Source organism: Tinamus guttatus, unplaced genomic scaffold, assembly GCF_059628265.1.
Source record: "Tinamus guttatus ecotype Peru unplaced genomic scaffold, ASM5962826v1 Tinamus_guttatus_pri_ptg000107l, whole genome shotgun sequence".
Lineage (NCBI taxonomy): Eukaryota > Metazoa > Chordata > Aves > Tinamiformes > Tinamidae > Tinamus > Tinamus guttatus.
In genome coordinates, this window is record NW_028288641.1 from 25,618 (window position 1) to 44,116 (window position 18,499).

General features: G+C 58.1%; 2 long non-coding RNA genes across 3 annotated transcripts; both read right to left on the reverse strand.

Annotated features, from left to right (window-relative positions):
• Positions 1 to 10,465: 10,465 nt before the first annotated feature.
• Positions 10,466 to 11,055, reverse strand: LOC148595369 (uncharacterized). Its single transcript, XR_015913165.1, has 2 exons — positions 10,959 to 11,055; positions 10,466 to 10,513 (listed from the first exon to the last, which is right to left on the reverse strand). It is a non-coding gene; the product is annotated as an uncharacterized LOC148595369 (long non-coding RNA).
• A 1,099-nt stretch (positions 11,056 to 12,154) lies between these two features.
• On the reverse strand, positions 12,155 to 13,788 carry LOC148595370 (uncharacterized). Of its 2 annotated transcripts, none has more exons than XR_015913166.1 (3): positions 13,689 to 13,788; positions 13,011 to 13,182; positions 12,155 to 12,282 (listed from the first exon to the last, which is right to left on the reverse strand). It is a non-coding gene; the product is annotated as an uncharacterized LOC148595370 (long non-coding RNA). The 2 variants fall into 2 exon arrangements; XR_015913167.1 differs by having other exon boundaries at positions 12,155 to 12,285.
• Positions 13,789 to 18,499: the final 4,711 nt, after the last annotated feature.

The window sequence follows — 18,499 nt, forward strand, 5'->3', positions numbered from 1 at the left end:
CTCCTGGATTCAGATATGGGGAGCTGGGAGCCTCCTGGCCTCCTCTACGGGGGCCTCTGAGCCTCCCGGCCTCTGACATGGTGGACTCTGAGCCTCTCCTATGGGGGTAGGGAGCCGCCCGGCCTCCGAGCCTCCTGGCCTCCACTACGGACGTCTTTCAGCCTCCTGGCTGTCCCAGCATTCTTTATGGGGACCTGAGCCTCCCGGCCTCCGATATGGGGGGCCCTGGAGCCTTCTGGCCTCCGATATGGGTGTGTCTGAATCTCCTGGACTCAGATATGGGGAGCTGGGAGCCTCCTGATCTCCTCTATGGGGGCCTCTGAGCCTCCCGGCCTTCGATATGTGGGACTGGGAGCCTCCTGGCCTCCAATATGGGGCCCCTGAGCCTCCCATCCTTCCCTATGGGGGTCTGGGAGCTTCCCAGCCTCATCTACAAGGGTCTCTGAGCCTCCCGGCCTCCTCTGTGCACAACTGGGAGCCTCCCGGCATACGATATGGGGGGCCCTGGAGCCCCCTGGCCTCCACTACGGGAAACTGGGAGCCTCCGGGCCTCTCATATGGGGGCCTCTGAGCCTCCTGGCTTCTCATATGGGGTCCTCTGAGCCTCCCAGCCTCTGATATGGGGGACTGGGAGCCTCCTGGCCTCTCATACAGGAGCCTCTGAGCCTTCTGGCCTCCACCATGGGGGTCTGGGAGCCTCCATTATGGGGACCTAGAGCCTCTGGAACTCCTCTGTGGGGGCTTCTGAGCCTCCTGGCCTCCGCTATGGGGGCCCTGGGGCCTCCCAGCCTCTGATATGGGGACCTAGAGCCTCTCCTATGGGGGTCTGGGAGCCTCCCAGCCTCCTCTACGGGGGCCTCTGAGCCTCCCAGTCTCCTCTATGGGGATCTCTGAACCTCCTGGACTCCAATATGGGGGACTGGGAGCCTCCCGGCCTCCGATACTGGGGGCCCTGGAGCTTCCTGCCTTCCACTATGGGAAACTGGGAGCCTCCTAGCTTCTCATATGGGGGCCTCTGAGCCTGCTGGACTCGGATATGTGGAGCTGGGAGCCTCCCGGCCTCCTCTATGGGGACCTCTGAGCCTCTCCTATGGGGGTCTGGGAGCCTCCGGGCCTCTGCTATGGCAGGTCTCTGAGCTTCCCAGCCTCGTCTACGGGGGCCTCTGAGCCTCTCCTATGGGGGTCTAGAAGCCTCCCGGCCTACTCTGTGGGAGCCTCTGAGCATCCTGGCCTCTGATATGAGGACTGGGAGCCTCCTCGACTCTGATATGGGGGGCCTGGAGCCTCTTGACCTCCTCTATGGGGGTCTGGGAGCCTCTAGGCCTCCTCTGTGGGGGCCTCTGAGCCTCCTGGACTCCACTATGGACGTCTTTCAGCCTCCTGGCCTCTCATATAGGGGCCTATGACTGTCCCAGCCTTCTTTAAGGGAAACTGAGCCTCCTGGAATCAGATATGGGGAGCTAGGAGCCTCCTGGCCTCCGATATGGGGGCCTATGAGCCTCCTGGCCTCCAATACGGGGAGCCCGGAGCCTTCTGGCCTCCAATACGGGGAGCCCGGAGCCTCCTGGCCTCTCATATTGGGGCCTCTGAGCCTCCTGGACTCCGCTATGGGGAGCTGGGAGTCTCCTGGCCTGCACTATGGGTGCCTCTGAGCCTCCTGGCTTCTCATATGGGGGTCTCTGACCCTCCCAGCCTCCTCTCATATGGGGGCCTCTGAGCCTCTCCTACGGGGGGCCTCTGAGCCTCCCAGCCTCTGATACGGGGGACTGGGAGCCTCCTGGCCTCTCATACAGGAGCCTCTGAGCCTCCTGGCCTCCGCTATGGGGGTCTGGGAGCCTCCGTTATGGGGACCTAGAGCCTCGCGACCTCCTCTGTGGGGGTCTGTGAGCCTCCTGGCCTCCTCTATGGGGGTCTCAGAGTCTCTCCTATGCGGGACCTGGAGCCTCCTGGACTCCGCTACGGGGCCCTTGGTCCTCCTGTCCTCCGACATGGGGGGCATCTGAGCCTCCCGGCCTCCGATACTGGGGGCCCTGGAGCCTCCTGGCCTCCGATATGGGTGCCTCTGAGTCTCCTGGACTCGGATATGTGGAGCTGGGAGCCTCCCGGCCTCCTCTATGGGGTCCTCTGAGTCTCACGGCCTTTGATATGGGGGACCCTGGTGCCTCCCGGTCTCTGATATGGGGGTCTCTGAGCCTCTCCCATGGGGGTCTGGCAGCCTCCCAGCCTCCTCTATGGGGGCCTCTGAGCCTCCTGGCTTCTCATACGGGGGTGTCTGAGCCTCCCATCCTTCTCTATGGGGGCCTCTGAGTGTCCTGGACTCTGATATGGGGCACGGGGAGCCTCCCGGCCTCATCTATAGGGTCTCTGAGCCTCCTGGACTCCTCCATGGCGTCCTCTGAGCCTCTCCTATGGGAGTCTGGGAGCCTCCCAGCCTCCTCTATGGGGGTCTCTGAGCCTCGTGGACTCCACTACAGGCATCTCTCAGCCTCCTGGCCTCTCATATAGTGGCCTCTGAGTGTCCAAGCCTTCTCTATGTGGGTCTGAGCCTCCTGGACTCGGATATGGGGGGCTGGGAGCCTCCTGGCCTCTCATACAGGAGCCTCCAAGCCTCCTGGCCTCCACCATTGGGGTCTGGAAGTCTCCCAGCCTCCTCTGTGGGGGTCTCTGAACCTCTCCTATGGGGGGCCTGGAGCCTCCTGGAGTCCGCTAAGCGGGGGGCAGTCCTCCTGGACTCTGATATGGGGGTCTCTGAGTCTCCTGGCCTCCGATATGGGGACCTAGAGCCTCTCCTATGGGGGGCTGGGAGCCTCCCAGCCTCTGCTATGGGGGTCTCTGAGGCTCCCGGCCTCCGATATGGGGGGCTGTAGGGAAATGCTGTGCTGAGGATCTGCAGAGCTGAGAAGAGCCTGTGCGGTCGGGACCTAGCAAAGCTCCTGGCAACCAATCAGAACGAGCCTGGAAACCCCTCAGCTGCTTGTAGGGATCAATATCCGCGCACGTCGGTAACAACTGGAGCGAGACCTGACCTCATGTTGAGTCCGTGTCCTGCGATCCGGCTCGGCTCCCGGAAAGGCCGTGCAGTTATCCTGCGCTGGGCCAACAGCCGGCGCCTGAACAGGGACCCGACGGCAGGGGACCAAACGGCAGGAAAGTTGCTGCGACGGGTGGGAGATCCTGGGTCGCCGCGGCCGGACGGAGGATCCAGGAGCCGGGAAGCGGCGTCCGCTGCGAGGGATTCTCTGCTCCCAATCAGGCCTGGCTGCTGCAAAAGGAAAAAGGGGGAGTTAGAGAGGAATGGGCAGAGAGCCGCAGCCAGGGCTGCCCAGCAGGGCTGCTCAATCCCGGCTTTCAGGTCGCAGGGGAAGCACAACGGGAACGCTGGCTAGGGGATAAGGAAGCAGGCCAAGGCCAGAGCGAATAAAAGAGCTGTTGAACTAAAAGGAGGAGCTGAACAAGCCAGGGGGGCCGGAAGGGTCTCGGTTACATCATTGTCAGCCAATCAGGAGCCTGCGCAGTGACGTCACTAACTGCCACAATCATATAAACGTGCTGCATGCGAGCTAATAAACGAGCAGGATCCTTTAACTGCCATTGAGGGGGCGTCCTGACTCCGGCCGACCTCCTACAGGGGGACATGGAGGGACATGAGGGACACTGGGGACATGGGGGGACACGGGAGGACATGGAGGGACACGGGAGGACATGGAGGGACACATGGAGGGGACACTGGGGGACAAAGGGGATACGGAGGGACACGGCGGGACGTGGAGGAACACGGAGGGACATGGAAAGACACACGGGGACACACTGACGGACACGGGGACACACAGAGGGACACATGGAGGGGACACTGAGGGACAAAGGGGATATGGAGGGATACGGAGGGACACGGGGGGACACAGGGAACATGGAAGGACACACGTGGACACACTGAGGGACATGCAGGGGACACACAGGGACACATGGGGGATACTGGGGGACACATGGAAGGACACAGAGGGAAACAGAGACACACGGAGGGATACGCAGGTGACACAGGGACACACGGAGGGACACGCAGGTGACACAGGGACATGCACGGCCCCCCAAAGCCCCCACGTTCCCCCTATTCCCCCCTGGATCCCCGTGTCCCCCCCATGTCCCCACCACCCCCCTGTGTCCCCGTCCCCTCGGCTAACGAGCCCCTTCATTAACCCCCCCCATTAACCCTCCCTCATTAGCGGGCCCCCCTCATTAAGCCCCCGCATTATCCCTCCCCCCCACTAACTCCCCCCCCCCCCCCCCCCGGATCCCGGTTTCCTACCCGGCAGCTCCAGCCCCAGCTCCATGGTCTGCGCTGGGGCAAGGGGGGGTCCCAATGTCCCCCTGCGGGTGACACCAACCCCCTTCCTTACCCCAATGTCCCCCTGCGAGTGACACCAACCCCGTCCCCGCGACCGGGAGGCGCCGCCATCGCTGCCGCCGCCTGCGCCCTCAGCTTCCGCTTCCGGCGACCCGCCCCTTCCGCCACGCGTTGCCCCCGGCGACGGCTCCGCCAATGGCGGCGCGTTGCCCCCGGCGACGGCTCCGCCAATGGCGGCGCGTTGCCCCCGGCGACGGCTCCGCCAATGGCGGCGCGTTGCCCCCGGCGACGGCTCCGCCAATGGCGGCGCGTTGCCCCCGGCGACGGCTCCGCCAATGGCGGCGCGTTGCCCCCGGCGACGGCTCCGCCAATGGCGGCGCGTTGCCCCCGGCGACGGCTCCGCCAATGGCGGCGCGTTGCCCCCGGCGACGGCTCCGCCAATGGCGGCGCGTTGCCCCCGGCGACGGCTCCGCCAATGGCGGCGCGTTGCCCCCGGCGACACATTCACACTGGAAGAGGCAGGATCCCAATGTCCCCCTGTGGGCGACACCAGCCCCCCGTTACCCCAATGACCCCCTGTGGGTAACACGACCCACCCCGGGAGCGGGAGCCGGCCGCGCGAATGCGCCCTTCCCCTTCCGCCTCCGGCGACCCGCCCCTTCCGCCGTGTCTGCGCGCGGAGGTGCCCAATGGCGGCGCGTTGCCCCGAGCGACGGCTCCGCCAAGGGCGGCGCGTTGCCCTCCTCCCGTCTGCGCATGCGCCGCCTCCCCGTCCCCGTTGCAGTACCGGTAATCGGACACGCGATGGCAGCAGAGAGCGCTCCCGACGCTCTGCGCATGCGCACCTCCACCCTCCCAGTCGCAGTACCGATGTTCCGACACCGTTCGGACGATAATTCTAGTAACCAGTGATGTAAATACAAAGGCTCTTAATTGGTAGACAATGATCTGACTAAGACGCTCCCTCCCCGCCACCGCTCCAACCCCGGCGCGCGCCCCTTCTCCCCACGCTCCATGGCCTGGGCTGCCGCTCTCGCCCACCGCGGGTTCGAGTCCTGCCCTGCCCGGCCCCGGGGAGCTGCTCCGTCCGTCCCGGTGCGCCCCGAGCGGGATGAGCGGCCCAGGGCCCCCGGCACAGCGGGACCCCCAGCCCCGAGCGCGCACCCCCGGCCCCGCTCACCTCCTCCGGCGCCAGCTTCTCAGCAGCAGCGTCCAGGTTGCCGAGCGGCTCCAGCACCACCTTCCTTCAACTACCGGCCCATACACAGGATGCCCCCGCCCACCGCCACCCTTTATCAACCCCCGGTCCCACCTGTGACTCATTCTGGCCCAAGGGCCCGCAGCTGCCACCAGTCACCGAGCAGGACGGGAGAAGGGCCACGAGCCCCATCAGGGACAGCTGTGGCGGCCCAGGCAGCAGAGCCCCACCTGCAGCTCCCTGAAGTGCTGGGCAGAGCCCTGGCCCGAGTACAGGGACAAAGGGGACAGTCAGGTGTGGGTGGCACCATTCAGCCCCTTTGTCCTGCCGGAGAGGAAACCCTGGCAATGACTGGGAGCGAGACAGGCACAGCCCTTTTCCCGAAAAGCCCTTCACCAGAGACTTGTTTTCTATTTTTTATTTTCTCTTCCCTTTGTGTTCCCTTTCCCCTCTCCTACTTAAAAAAAAAAATAAAAAAAGTGGGTGGGATACATGGGCGGCGGGCTAGACCCATAATACTCTTTAGGGGTGACCAGTACTGTGCATAGAGCAGCGAGGAGCCGCCCCAGGTGGGAGGGGAGTTACCGCGGAGCAGCGCCGCGATAGCACTGTCCGTCTCCGTCCGACCAGGGAGCGCCGGAGATAAAAAGGCCCTCGCTGAGCGCCGGGACGGGGCGGCGCGCGCAGCCCGGCCACCGACCCGTTCCGAAATGGCAGAGAGCTGCGACAAACGCAGCAGCCGGCTCGGCAGACAGCGGCTACGTGCAGTGCTCCACGAGAGCCGCGTTTCTTATTTCTTTGGAACGCTTTTTTCCAACACCGAAAACGCTGCTCGGTTCCTGGGCGGGGGGAGTGCCTTGGGGCGGTGCCCATGAGCCACCATTTCCCGCGCCCCCGCCCCCCGGGGGCTTTTTTTTTTTTTTTTTTTTTTTTGCACATGCGCAATAGAGTCCGGAATCAGCGCATGCGCCCTGCTGGTCTTTGTACACCGAGCTTTTTGCGCATGTACAATAGGCTCGCGCGTACCTAATGGCGGGCTTTTTTTTTTTGCGCATGCGCATTGCTATCTCAATGGTGCGCATGCGCCCCACCTCCCCGAAAATTGGCACATGCGTTCTCGTCGTCCTCTGTAGCGCATGCGTATATGGGGACGGGGTGAACGCATGCGCTATAGCCTGTCACTTCGGGGCATGCGTGGTAGGTGGCGATTTGGCACATGCGCAGTGGAGTCACCGTACTGCACATGCGCGGTCATGGGAAGACAGCGCATGCGCTTCTTTCATGATTTGTATTGCTCATGCGTACTGACAGCTTAAAAGCGGCTCTACTGCGCATGCGGTTTAGAGTCTGGTGCCGCGCATGCGTGGGGGCGTCTCTCTGCGCACGCGCATATCGACCTCATTGACGCGCATGCGCTTTTCCAGCCTAAGGTTAGCGCATGCGTAGTTGGGGGATAGGACGCGCGCATGCGCTATAGCCTCCCGGTGAAGCGCATGCGTGCTGGATGGCGATTGTTGCGCGTGCGTAGTGTCGATGTCTTTCCGCGCATGCGCAGAGCTACCTAAGGACAGCGCATGCGCTAGCCTCATGCCATTTTATTGCGCATGCGCAGTGAGCACATAGCAGCCGCGTATATCGCGCATGCGCCTCAGTATTTGTGCGGCGCATGCGCTATTGAATACTAGTGAGGCGCATGCATATGGCGTCACTTTTTTTGCGCATGCGTATTACAACCTCCTGCAGCGCATGCGCTTTTCTTGGCTGAATTCAGCGCATGCGTTCTCGCCGTGCTCTCTGGCGCATGCGCGTATAACGACAAAGCGAGCGCATGCGCCATAGCCTCCCAGTCGAGCGCATGCGTCCTGAGTGGCGACTTTTGCGCGTGCGCAGTGGTGTGGCTGCTCTGCGCACGCGCGTCGTTGGCTTAAAGACAGCGCATGTGTCCTGACGATGACTGTTTACACATGCGTAGTGATAGAGTAGCGGATGAGTGTATTGCGCATGCGCCCTGGAATATTGGTGGCACGCATGGGTTTTGGCGTTTCTGCGCATACTCTGGAAGGCGGGGTTGAGGCTCAGGGGTGCGCATGCGTGTTGCTAAATTTTACGCATGGTCCGTACTTGTCCTCCTCTGCGCACGCGCACTCGCTTGCCGGCTGAGTGATGGGTTCGGTTCCCGCGTGTTTTGCCCCGATCCATACAGCAGGGCTGTGCATACAGACTGCAGTCCCTTCGGCGTCTGGGGCCGGCGGGTGCGGGCTGTGTTCTCTTCCCCGCCCCACTCTCCCCCCTATTGCTATGTTCACGCTGCATCGACATCTCGTACACATATACATGCGCAACCTATCATGAAAGAGCCATTTTTTTTTTTTTTTTCAAACCGGGCTTGAATTAACATTTTTCCATTGAGACCTTTTTTTTTTTTGGTGTGTGTGTGTGTGTGTGTGTGTGTGTGTTCCCAGAGACTTATGTATGACGTCTGCTTGTGACTGCTACCTGGAAAATCCGCTTAGCGTCGACGCGCCATTTGCACTACTGATCTTTGTATACGCGAGAGAATTACTTAGCCTGGCGAGCCACAGCTCGTACGGCGCTCCTTACCGTTGCAGGACCGACTTTGTGTCACCAGGTGGCAGCAGGGCGCGCGGCGGAGCGCCCTGCAGCGGCGGTGTCGCTTCCCCTTTGCAGTGCGCGTTGTTGGACACGCGGTGGGAGCAGAGAGACCGCTGGAGCTCTGCGCATGCGCGGCCCGTCCTATGCTGCACTGCGCTTTTTTTGGACACCAGAGGGCAGGAGAGTTCACGATTACCCGTTATGCGCATGCGCACTCGCTTGCGCCTCTTGCGCATGCGTAGATAGGCCCCGCCGTCCCGAGACTTGTGCGCATGCGCGCATTTTGGGGCGGGGCGGGGCGTGCACGCCTCCCCGCCCTTCAAGCTTCCCGGTTCAGCTTCGGCCAACTCCAGAGGTTCCGGGCGTTGCAGAGGCTGTTTGTGTTTTTGTTAATAACAATTCCCCCCCCCCCCCCTTCCCCCGTTATACAGCCTGAAACAAACACCAAGGGCTCAAGGCCGTGCTTTATTAAGATATGGATATCCTAACGAAGGCAGCTTCTCCAAACGCGCCGGCCAAATTTGTCACACACACCCCCCCCCCCACCCCCGGCGCTTGCCGTTGCCAGAGGCTTTCAGCCCTTGCCAGGGGCTTTTAGGCCAACGGCGACGCACTAGTGCCAGAACGCGCATGCGCCTGCCCCTTACGTTGCAGTTCCGAATTTCCGACATCGGGGGCACCAGTGAGGGCGCCAGAGCACACGGCGCATGCGCCGAAGAAGGCTGTTGAGCGCATGCGTACTGCCCGTTCCCTCTGGTGCACGCGCGCTAGTGTCTCAGTGCCCGCGCATGCTCCCTGGCACCCAGCGCGGCGCACGCGCCCCAGCACCCGCCTAGCGCCGTCCTCTAGCGGCAGGAGCGGAGGCCGGGCCGGGTTCCAGCAGCTCCGCCCTTTTCCTGTCTCGCCTCCCCCTCACGGCACTAGGACAGTGTGAAAACAGCACCCACCCTTGTCCCCCGCTTTCACAGAGATGCGCACACATCTCCCCGTACCTGCGTTGAAGCAAGCAGCGCCTGAAGGCTGCAGCAGCAGCCTTCCTCTGATCAGTGTGAAATACAGTGCCGATTTATTTATAAAATATGCAAAATAAAGTTAACCACACAAATACAATAAAGATGCCAGCAGCCGTCGTGCCCTTGGCTCATGCACTGTAGACCCGTGTACCTATGTATTTCTAAGAACAGTGGCTGACCGTAGCAACACAGCAGCTCCAGCTCTGGCCTGTCAACACCTACCCAGGGAGCCCCCAGCAACGCTCCACAGCACGTCTAAGGGAAGAGATCCCACTCGCACCGGGCGGCTGGTACGCACACGGAGCACGGCTCCTTCCCTGTTCCTGAATGCTGGTGCAGAGCAGTGTCCGAGTGTGGCAGCACTTAGAGCAGTCCCCGCAAGTTCCTGCACAGGCTTGGTCTTCTGTAGCATCTCGCCTCGTGCTGTAGGCCTCGCTCTTCCCAGACGCTCCTCTCTTCACCAGGACAGAACGCAGGCATCTCCCAGCACTCTCTGATCCAGAGAGCATTCCCAGCGCAGTTCTCGCTGCTGACAGCCCACAAATACCCAGCCCCACAGCACGTCACACCTCAGTCAGGGCACGGCGCCTGCACCTGGCAGAAATGCTGCCGACCAGGCTGCCAGGGACTGCGCCCTTCTCCCTCCTGAGAGGGTCAGAGAGGGCTGCGGTCCACACCTCTGGGAGAGAGGGCTCTCCTGGTGCTTTCCCAAAGGTGAAATGTGGGGCTGTCACACAGGCGGTCCCATCCCTTTCCAGCAGGGCTCCGATGAAGCTAAGCTGAATGTGCTTCTGCAGCTCTGGGCCCCGCAGGCCCTTGCGCAGGCCAGCTGCATTTCTCGAAGGAGCACACGGGGTCACAACCGTCAGAGACGGCGGGGAGCAGCCTAAGCCCCAGCTTTTCCAGACCTCTGCTGCCCACACAGTGTGACGCACAGGGGATGTCTTCCCTCAACCAACGCTGCAAGAACCTGGACTGTAGGTCACAGACACCGTGGAGCGGGAAGACGAGAGACAAGAAAAGGGTTTCTGCGCAGTCCTTCTGCCCAGCCTTTCCCTCCTTCAGTTCTCACCTGGTGGCGTGCTGTCGCCAGCTTTAGGCTTGGGTTTCGACTTGAAGGAGAAGCGCTTGATGAGGCGGCGGGAGAAGCTGCCAGCTTTCGTCCTCGCAGCAGAGCTCCTGGCTGGCCCTTTGTCCTGACAGCGATGCTTCCAACCGCTGGGACGACTCGGTAGAACCGTGCTCCAGGTCAGCTCCACCTGCTGCTACAGGATCCCCGTACGCTGCGGCCTCCAGGGAGGCAGCATAACCCAGAGAAAGGGCCATTTCATCCTGGGCAATGGGTACCTGGAAGGGGTTCAAGGACAGACCAAAGGAAGGCAGGGCCTCAAGGAGCAAAATCATCCGCTTTTTTCCATACACACCTACGGATGGATTGTCCTGTTGAGCTCCTCAGGACTAAAAAGCATGGAGGCACAGCCTCTCCCATTGTGTGGAAGCATCCTGGAACGTACCAGATTCCACAGTCTCCCACACCTGATCCCATAAGCAAGCCCCACAATAACTCCTTAGACTCTCTACAGCTGTACTGCACAAGAGCCGAGTACCTTTGCCACCCGCCAGGAAGCAGCGACAAGCAGCAGGGAAGCAGCAGAATGATTCTGCAGAGCAAGTCTTCTGGGCAGGGGCACACGTGCCCAACGCTGCTCCTGAGGGCAGGGGCTGCGTTCAGCAGCACATCCTTAGAGACAATGACCCAGACCGGAGATGGAGCTCCCACAGTGCCAGTTACCTTGGAAACTCCCGAGATGATTAGCATGCTCTGTTTTGTTGGGGTCTTCTTGGCGGGCTTGTTATTTGCCTCGGTCAGCTGCCGGGTCGCTGTCTCAGCCACCGGATCCAAGCCATTGGGCATGTGGCTGTCCCCTGAGCACGAGATGAATACAAACAGCACCCTTCAGCAGCAGTGGAGGTCACTTGCCGAGCGCAGAGCTTGTAATGGGCAACTACATGTGCTAGACGGTAGAGAACAGCACTTCCTCGACTAGTGGGAATGAGCGGAAAGGAGGAAGCTCCGCAGAGCTCTCAGCTCTTCCAGACATATCTTTGCTATCCACCCTGCCCCAGACCTCCCAGATGTTAGGCAGCCTCTGCTGCAAACTGTCAAAGCAGCCCCAGCACAGTGCCCGAGGGAGAATTTGCAAGCCAAGTGTGCAGCCAGTGAAGCTCACTGCCTCCACACGGCTCACGGCTCTTCTTGGCAAGCAAGGGAACATCCCGAGTCAGGCACTGGAGAGTCAAGGGGGAATCTGGAGTACTGTGTCCAGGTCTGGGCTCCACAGGACAAGAGGGATGTGGAGCTGCTGGAGAGAGTCCAGCGCAGGGCTACAAGGATGATCAGGGGCCTGGAACATCTGCCCTATGAGGAGAGGCTGAGGGAGCTGGGCCTGTTCAGCCTGGAGAAGAGAAGGCTGAGAGGGGATCTAATCAGTGTATATAAATACCTCAAGGGAGGGAGTGCAGAGGATGGTGATGGTCTCTTTTCAGTGGTGACAGTGGTGACCACTGATAGGACTAGAGGAAATGGCCGGAAACTGAAACATCATAAATTCCATAGGAACTTAAGGAAAAATTTCTTAACAGTGAGGGTGACAGAGCACTGGAACAGGCTGCCCAGAGAGGTTGTGGAGTCTCCTTCTCTGGAGATCTTCAAACCCGCTTGGATGCAGTCCTGTGCCACGTGCTCTAGGTGTCCCTGCGTGTGCAGGGGGGTTGGACTAGATGATCTCTAGAGGTCCCTTCCAACCCTAAGCATTCTATGATTCTATGATTCTATGAATATAACTCCTCTCCCCTCTCTGCTCAGGCCCTTGGACATTCTCTTCCCCAGCAACTGCAGGCAAGTTAGGTCATCCGCACAGGGACCTGCGCGAGGTGCCTTACCAACCTCGTCAGCAAGAAAGACTAAGGAACATCACTGCTCCAGTAAGACCATCAGGCTTCCAAGCACTTACAGCTACCACTGGATACGGCGCTGCGAGGACAGCTGCTCTCCAAAAGCGCTATCGTCTTCTTCTCAGTCACTTCCACCTTGGATGGTGACCTCGATGGTGAATCTCCTTGCAGGAGGCAGAGACACAAGATTAGCAGCAGGCAGACACGAAGCCTAGGCAGGGTCACCACCTTATGAAGGGAAAGTCACACTGCCTCAAGCACGTGCAGCGAGCCTGCAGCGCCTGACTCCACGTGGCTTCCTCGTAGCAAGGAAACAGTAAGGCGCCTTCTGGGTTATGACACATTAAGGACCCCAGCACAAGGCCCCGTTCCTGCTGCTCCCCAGACCCATCCCACAGAGCAGCCAGCGTCACATTCACCAGGCTCTCGGACTGCCAGCACCAACAACCGTGACTCAGCAGCCTCAGCACGCTTTCAACCCGCAGGCAGTACACAGAGCACAAGTGCTTCAGAGCAGCAGCACGACGAGTAAGAGCAGCACAGCACTTAGTGCAGCAGCTGAGCGGAGTGGCTCTGCAGCAGCATACACAAAACGAGAGCGAGGGCCTCCTGCCACCACGGGATGTCAGAGATGCTCCCCCCTTCACAGCTCTCCCCAGACATCGTGCTACAACAACGATGCTCATGTGCCCGTGAGCAGGGGCACCCAGAGGGCAAAAGTACTGCCCACCCAAGCACTGCTTAAGAGGCGAGTCAGCAGCAACTGCACCACACAACAGCAATGCAGTCTGGTTACTGCCCAAGCGGTAGTCTTGGGCAATCCCCAGCTGATTCGGTGTCCCCCCTGAGGCACCACCTGGGCAAGATGCCTGTTCTAGGGCAGCCTTACCCAGTTTGCAGTCTGTCTTGGGCCGGGACTGAATTGTGGTGACAGTAGTCACGATGGTGCCATCGGGCATGATGGTCCGGTCCATCTCAACCTTCTTGGTGGGGGTGATGCTCGTACGCAGAGATGAGGCATGCTGAGCAGTCAGAGATGCAGGAGACTCCTGATAGAGCAGCTGCAGAGAGTAAACCAAAAGCCAGATGAGGCTCTCCTCCCAGGAGGAAAGGCAGGCAGGACAGATGGCAAGAGCTACTGCTCAGGGCTTTCAGTACTGCCGCAAGCCACGACGCACCTTACTCTCAGCCTATTAAATCTGCCCTTTCTGAATGCCTGAGAAAGTCTCAAAGTCACGGCAGCAAAGACTCCGGCGAGCAGCCGTACTGCAGCGGTTCCGTGGGCCCAGGCAGTCCACGTGCTTAGGGCAGAAGATTCTTGCAGCCCTGCTCCCACCAGGGAGGCCAGGCGCCCAGAAGCCACCTCATCGGGGTGTCCCTCGAAGGGAGGGATGCTCAGGAACTGCAAACGAGGCGCGAGGTCACTCGGTGACACCCTCTCCTCAGCCTAGGACAGCCAGTGCCCTGCAGCACCCCTGGGCCTCAGCGCGCTAGTCCCCAGGGAGGGCCTAGCATTGAGACGGCCCTGGGGCGTGCGCTGGCAGGGCCCGTACAAGCGGCGCCTCACCTCCAGCGCACTCCTTCCTTCAGCTGCCAGCGACTGCCCCGCTCCCGGCGCCAGCGAGCAGACCTGTCTCCCAGATGGCCATTTGACCAGGCAGTCCAGGCCGCAGAGATGTCCAGCCACAGACAACAGCGCAGGAGCACGGGGCGTGCTAAAGGAGCACGAGGAGCAAGAGCAACATAAAGAGCTGAGCAAAAGAGAGAAAGAAAAGAGAGCAACATATGACGCAAGCGGCAGCCTAAGCAATGATGCAGATGCATCAGATTAGGAAAAAAAAAAAAAAAAAAAAAGACAGACCAAATCAAATGAAGCCAGGTTAGGCACAATTAGACCAATGCAGAAAGAACAATGCTAGCAAAAGTTACTGTGACACTGGTACACAATATGTGATCAAAGAGAGGTATAGATTTCCTCTGTCAAGTTCCTGACACAAATGAAATATCTGAAGCTACACGTTAACTTATGTGCAGAACAACTTTAAAAGTATACAGGAGAAAAAAAAAAAGAAAGAAAAAAGAAGGCGTACACACACAATACAGTACTCACATTCAGCAATTTGCTACAGAGAAAAGCTGAGCTAAAAGTTGAATTCCCCAGACAAGTTTCTTAGCTGCTCACGGGCACCAGGCCCATTTCCAACACCGTGTATATCTCGGATGGCAAAAATAATGCTCACAGGGTCCTGTCAAAATGCTGTCCCAGCTCTGCTCAGAGTTATGTTCCATATCTGCAAAACAAGATTGTAGCAAGGTTAGAAAAATCACATCATTGCAATTTCCATTCCTTCTTTCACAGAAAATTCCTTCCTAATGTTAACTGGTACTCTACAGCAGAGCAGAATATCAGTTAATTCTAGATTAACTTACCCTGCGAAGTCATAGCAAGATCTGACAGTAATGATTTTAAAAGGGCCGGGCAGCCTTTAGTGGATAAAGTATGACTGCATTTATCTTCCTATTGTATTCATGACTGATCTTTGATACAAACTTTCATCTTCTTGAATCATCTTCTCAGAAAGTTTGAACCTGAAGGGATGCCTGGTGCCAAATTGTCCTGACTTTATGACAAAGCACCAAAGTTCTGCATGATTTAGAAAGCAAGTGGCATTTTGCCATTCAAGATCTTTTAGATTTTCTTATGTACCTTTTAGGTAACTACACATGCGCTGCTACCCTTTCTTTCGGACCAGACGGTTTCTCAAGTTGGCAGTGACCGAGTTGGTGGTTGTGCTGCTCTGCCCAGTCGAATCTACCTGCCCCTGGATTGGATGCTTTTGAAGAACATCTGGTTATGGGAGGGTTCTTTCAGGTTTTGCTGATAGGGCAGACGGTCCCTTCTTTTGTAACTCCAGTTTAACTCCCCTTTCAAGGTTCCTTGCTACTCACTTTAAGGGTCCATTTACATTCCTTCTGCCACCCTGGCATTTGGTGTCAGCAACTTTCAGGGTCCAGCGATATTGCTACAAAGGGAACGTTACCCCCCCAAGGTGCCGTAATGGTTTTGAGCCATCATGTGCTACAGCCACTGTAGCAGGACGGCATTCCTTCCAGGGCAAACCAGGATATCAAACTAAACTGATGGAACGGAGTTTCTTCTGTAACACAAGTACTTCCTAGGAGGGAAGGTGTATAGCTGCACAGCACCTAGAGCAAGTTGGGGGAAAAACAAAAATTAATAATAATAAAAAAGGAAAGCAGTTAGTGGATAGAATAGAATTGGTAGTTCCCCAGGGGAGTACTAGCTCTGTATTTCCAGGTGGAGGACATGCAGGAGGAAAGGAGAGAGGTGCTAATAGGGGTGGAGAACTGACACAGGGCTCTGAGGCAGAACTAAGGATCAGGAAGGGGTTCTGAAGAGATTAGAGGGGTCCCACCAAGACTAAAGGGCCCAAACAGAGCTGGAGCACAAAGGGAAGCACTCAAAGAATACTCCAGAGTAAAACAAAGGGGTTCCTCAGGGCTCTGCAGGACCCAAAGAAGACTCGGCAGCACAACAAGATTCTACAGGGGAATCTAGTGCAGTTCAAATGCATCTTCTGTAGAGCAGAGAGCAACTAAAAGAAACCCAAGTGCAACGAACAGGTCCTGCCCGGGACAAGGAGCAGCCGGCCCCAGCGGGCGCCCAGCCCTGCGCTCCCCCCGCTACCGCTCTGACCCCCGCGCGTGCCCCTCCTCCCCCGCTCCACGCCTGGGCCACCGCCTTTCCCGGCCTTGGGGGAGCTTCCCCTTCCCGGCGCGACCCGGCAGATCCCGAGCGGGCCGCGTGGCCCGGGACCCCCGGCACGGGCGGGATCCCCAGCCCCGGACGCACACCCCGGATCCCGCTCACCTCCCCCGGCGCCGGCCCCAGCGGCGGCGCCCGCCTCGCGGAGCGGCCCCAGCGCCCGCTTCCCTCAGCTGCCGGCCCCCGCTGTGGCTCGGCCCGCCCCAGGGCCCGCAGCTGCCACCCGTCACCGAGCGGCCCCGTCAGGGACAGCTGGGGCGTCCCCCCGCAGCAGAGCCCTCCCCGCAGCTCCCTGGAAGCGCCGGGCAGAGCCCTGGCCCGGGCACAGGCACTGGGAGGGCAGTCAGGTGTGGGCACCTCCATCAGCCCCTTTGTCCCGCGGGAGAGGACAACCCTGGCAAGGCCCTGGGGGCGACACAGGCACGGGCCTTTTCCCACAAAAGGACTGCACTGGGACCCACCTGCACCTAGTGTTTATCTGGTCACAAACAACACTCCTCGCACAAGAGGAATAAACAGTTTGGGAACATTACCTACAGCGATTAGGGCAAGACTTTTAGGCAAGCAAGCACATCGCCTAATACTTACCTGTGTCATCTCCCACAAAGCTTTATTCTGCTTCAACATTGTGGAGTTCACTATCCTTTCTCCAACCCTTGTATACATGTGCTTAAATGAAAATTCAGTTTTTAACTACATGGAAGAATGACAGCATTTGATTTGCGTGTCTCTGCTTCAATTCTGTTACCCTTTTGATACAGCTTCGAGATTCTGCATGACTATCAGGACAGATTGCATCCCAGATGCATAGTGAGTGTGCAGGAGTGCCTCAGGTGGCTGTCACCATGTGGGAGTCATCACCGGTCTCTGACCACAGCAGAGAGGACCAATGGACACATACTGCAGTGAAGAAGCCCGTGGTTTGGGGCAGAAGTACAGGAGGGAGGAAGGGAGGCTCAGTGGGGTTTCTTCTCCCCGTCTCCTTGCTAGGCCAGTCACAGATGCTCAAGGAAATACCTTGGGGCGGCACTAATTGTACTTGACTCAAACTGGCCTTCAGACTGTTCGGCCCAAGGGTTAAGCCTCCCCCAGGACTCAGCAGCCCTCCCAGCCCTGCTGCTGCCACAGAAGTGGCCTCCCGCAGCCGCTGCACCTCAGCCCCACTCGCAGCTGCCCGCCTCCTGCTCCTCTGGGCTGTGGCCGCAGGGCTAAGCGCACACCCTGGCCCGGCCCACGCTGCTGAGGAGCCTTCAAGCCACATGCGGAAAGGACAGCTCAGCCCTGCGCTCCGCTGCTCCACGCACACCCTGCCCTGCGTTCTGAGCACGGATGGGGCCAGGCCCTCACCCTGCCAGCCCTCGTCCTGTACAGCTGCCTCTGCGCAGCAACGGCCCCAGTGGGCAGGACACAGCCCGATGCCCACAGCCACCCCAGGGGACATGTTCGCCTCACTGGGGCCCCACATTCTCCACTGCCCACGGCTGCAGCTCTCACCCATCACCACCACTAAAAATAAAATTAATGAGTGCCCATTTATTCACCAACACATTCTCCATCTCTATTGAACTCTCAACGTCTTACTGTAGCAGAAGTTGAATTCCAAGAAAAATTAAACTCTATGACAGTACTAAACTGATTTTACTCTACCACATCAGAATCCAAAGTCATCTGTAGCACTGGGTATTGCACAGAGTGTGATTAGCAGCATTGTAGGAATACAGTACTTTCCAGTTTCTCTGTTGCTGCAAGACTAGCTTATTAGCTGCTGCCTTTTTTTTTTTTTTTTTTGTAGTTGGGGATTTTAATGACACAGAAGACAGAGGAGAAATGTGCATTTTCACATTTGGAAGCTTCATAAAACTATATCTTATTTTAAAGAAAACAGACATCACCGTGATTTAGATCATTCCTCTCCAAGAAAGGTTTGCTGAGTATGGGAATGTGAACATACATAAATCTATTGGAAAAATTAAACACTAATTTCTATAGGCTTCCTTTGCCATGCAATACAAGCTAATCAGTTTCCTGCAAAAACGTCTCCTAATGCTCAAGATCATCTAAATGAGGAATGCATAAAACACTCTAGTGCAGAAAAAAAAAAAAGACACAGCCTTAGGAAGAGCGGAAAGAAGTAACTGCTACATTATACAGCTGAACTAAAGAAGGACATGAACCATCATATATTAATAATTCACATACTTGCATAGTTGTTTTCAATGTAATTTTAATATACTCTACGACTAGCAAAATGTCAAATGAAGGTCACATTCAGCAGCGATTTTAGAGTGACAACTTCGGTATTTTAATACATTCAGCTTCTGAGAAAAAAAAAAATCAACAGAAATGAGTTGGTTAAAGCGTACCTTCAAATACAAGCTGATTTCAGTACATTCCGTTTGCCCCCACTGCAAGAAAACTTCCTTCAGCTGTTAGCCATTCCACTCGTCGCAGTGCGGGAAGCTGCTGAGAAGCCAAGGAGCCGCACTGGCCAGGCCTGGGCCGCGATAGTTGGAAAAAAAAACGGTTTTCCTGTGGAAATGTCCGAGTGGGGCCCGGCAGCTCCTCGCCGCGGCTCTCGGGCCTCATTTCTC